This window comes from Galeopterus variegatus, unplaced genomic scaffold (assembly GCF_000696425.1).
Source record: "Galeopterus variegatus unplaced genomic scaffold, G_variegatus-3.0.2 Scaffold2858, whole genome shotgun sequence".
Lineage (NCBI taxonomy): Eukaryota > Metazoa > Chordata > Mammalia > Dermoptera > Cynocephalidae > Galeopterus > Galeopterus variegatus.
This window is the reverse complement of record NW_007728969.1, coordinates 269,635-273,027: the sequence shown is the minus strand read 5'-3', so window position 1 is coordinate 273,027 and position 3,393 is coordinate 269,635.

Genomic DNA, 3,393 nt, shown 5'->3' with positions numbered 1-3,393 from the left:
GCCCAGGGATCTTATAGGACCTAGGGGCAAAGAATATTCACCTTCACTAACAAAATTTTCCTAAGCGCCCCCTACACGCCAGGCACAGCCCTAAGGACTGAGAGTACAGCAGTAAATTAATGGATATTAATGGGCAAAATACCCATTCTAATGAGGATTATATTCTAATGAGTACTAAATAAGTAAATAATGTTTAAAGTCCTTGATGGTTTGGGTGCACAGAAAAGACAATTCTGAAGTGTATCTTGATTTTAGAAATTATTTTATTAACATAATAATAAATTTATTAAAGTCCCATATTTTTTAAAAAGCAAGGGTTTAAGCTCAGCCTATACATCTACTTGTAAATCTCAAAAATGTAAGCCATCATTTTTAAAGGCCATTTGAATGATGTTTGATTCCATTTGCAAACAATTAATTCCAACACTGTGAAATATTTTAAGCTACATTTATAAATTCTGTGTATCCAATTTCATGTTTTAGTAGCTCATTTGTGTTATTGACAAATCTTCCTAGGTGCTTAAGTAATTTTTATAAATCTATTAAATTAAGCTAATAAATATGGTGATCCTCAAAGTGTCTTAAATGTCCTAACAATATATAAACTTAATAAGATTTCAGATTAAAATATTAAGTCAAGATCAATTATTACTCAATTACATATTTTAAATGGGTGTTAGTTACTAAGCTGACCTGTCCATTCTAATAGACCAAATTCTTGTAAATATAATATGCATATAAAATATGCATTTTAATATAAAATATTTAATACATAAATATTAATATTATGATTCAATTATATTAAATGATTTTATAATTCACTGTAAATTTTCTCAGGGTCAAAATATGCTTAACCTTTAGGGAAACAATGATATCAATCCCTTCAGGTTTGGGAGGTTGCCTTCCACATTTGCTGAGTTTAATGACTAGGATATGGCTAGAACATTGAGGTTCTCAGTGCCCAAATGAACTAACGCCTCCTTAAGAGATGCCTAAAGAAGAACATGGCCTTCAGGTTTGGGAGGTTGCCTTCCACATTTGCTGAGTTTAATGACTAGGATATGGCTAGATCATTGAGGTTCTCAGTGCCCAAATGAACTAACGCCTCCTTAAGAGATGCCTAAAGAAGAACATGGTGGCTTCACCACATTCCTTCTGTTCATGTAATACATGTTGGTTTTTGCATTTCTTTCGCTCTGTAGATGAGTCCTTCTCTTCCCTTCTGGTCTCAGAGACACATGAACTTGGCCAGCATCTGGCTTTTTTTCTTCACTTCATAATCTCACCACACAACTCTTACAGATTTCTGATTAAAGTTGTGGGTGTGGAATTTTTAAGCCTAATGTGCAAGGTCATTCTACTGATAAGATGTGCAATATGAAAAGAAGAAAAAGAAAGCAGAGTAGAAAGGTTAGAGGATGATGGTGCTATTTTATAGGGTGGTCAGAGACAGGATCAGATCCTGAGTGATGGAAGAGACAGGGCCACACAGATATCTGGGAGAAAAGTGTTTCAGGCAGAGGGAACTGTAGAAGCAAAGGCCCTGAGGTAGGAGTGTGCTTGATATTTTGAAAGAACAGCAAGGAGGCCTGGGGGCCTTGAGTTGTGGGAGGGGAGAGTGGTAAGAGATGAAATCAGAGGGGAAAGGAGCAGAATATTGGGATGGGGGCAGTTTACACACATTGCTTTATGGCCCAGGATAAGGATCCTGAATTCCACTCAAATGAGCTAGGAAGCCATTTGGCTTGACTTAGGTTTTAAAAAGCTTTCTCTGGCTGCCTATTGCAGAATGGAATGGAGTAGAGCGGGGATAGAAGTAGAAAACCCAGGGAGGAAGAAGCTCTTAGAAAGCGTGGTGGTCTGTGATACCAAAGGGAACCGTGCAAATGACTGGATTCTAGACATACTCTCAAGGCAGCACCAACATGATTTGCTGAGGGATATAAGAGCAAGAGAAGAATCGAGAAGAACACTGTAACTGGAAGAACATGGGACATGAGCAGATGGGGTGGGGGAACCAGGTGTTCAGTCTGGAGCATTCCAGCTGGGAGACACCCAGAGGTGACGTCAAAGAGCAGCTGGACATGAGAACCTAAAGCTCAGGGTGGAGGCTGGGGCCTTTCTATCATCCTGAGCTCCAGCTGCTCTTTGGGGCCTTCCCTGGGTATCTAAGAGGTGTCTCTGCCTCTCAGAAAGAAGCAAGCACTGTTGATCAGCACTCTCTCCATGGGTGTCTAGTTGGGGACCAGCTAGAGGAAGTATCTTGTATATTCTTCTAGGGAAAGTAAGTGGTTTCATCTGAGTAGCTTGTCAGAATTTCTGGCTCCTTTTGCAAAGGAATCTCAAAGGTTAACATACCCCAAATTTCTGGTTCATAGTTGAGCCAAGTTGGATAAAATACTTTGGGTGTATTGTAGAGTATAAGGATTTGATATCAAAACCCAGGTCAGAATCCCCTCACTTGACTACTTCCAGTACTTACTGAGGGCCTCCCACATGCTGGTATATTCATTTGCTGGAGCTGCTGCAACAAACTACCACATACTAGACGCCTTAAAACAACAGAAATTCATTCTCTTACAGTTCTGGAGGCCAGAAGTCAGAAATCAAGTTATTGGCAGGGCTGTGCTCCCTCCAGAGGCTCTACGGGAGAATCCTTCCTTTTCCTCTGCTAGCTCCTGGTGGCCGTCAACATTCCCCAAGGCACATCGCTCCAGTCTCTGCCTCCATCACATGGCCTTCTCCTCTGCGTCTGTGTCTTCTCTTCTGTCTCTCAGAAGAACACTTGTCATTGGATTTAAGTCCTACCTGGATAATTCAGGATGATCTCATCTCAAGATCTTCAAATTAATTATATTTGCAAAGACCCTTTTTCCAAATAAGGTCACACTTATGGGTCCTAGAGATTAGAACATGACATATCTTTTGGGGGGCCACCATTCAACCCACAACAGCTGGCGAGTGCTACAAATACAGGGAAAGATACAATCTAGTCCCACGCTCATTAATCTATTAATTCAGTAAATGCTTATTGAGTCCACGCTTTATGCAAGACCCATACTTGGCATTGCAAACACAAAGATGAAGATAACAGGCAAAGGCCTACAAAGACCTCACATCCCTGTTAGGGAAACAGGATAAAAAGAACCAGTTCTCCTAGGTGCACTCATGGTGTTCTCATGTACATTATATTATTTAATCCTTCCAACTCTGGGAGGTAGCTACTAGTGTTTTCATTTACAGACATGGACGCTGTGACTCAGAAAAGTGAAGTGACTTATACAAGGTGGCAATTAGTATGTGGTACAGTCAAGATTTAAACCCAGGGGCCGGCCCGGTGGCGCACTGGATAGTGCGCCGCTTGGGAAGCGTGGCGGCGCTCCCGCCCGAGGG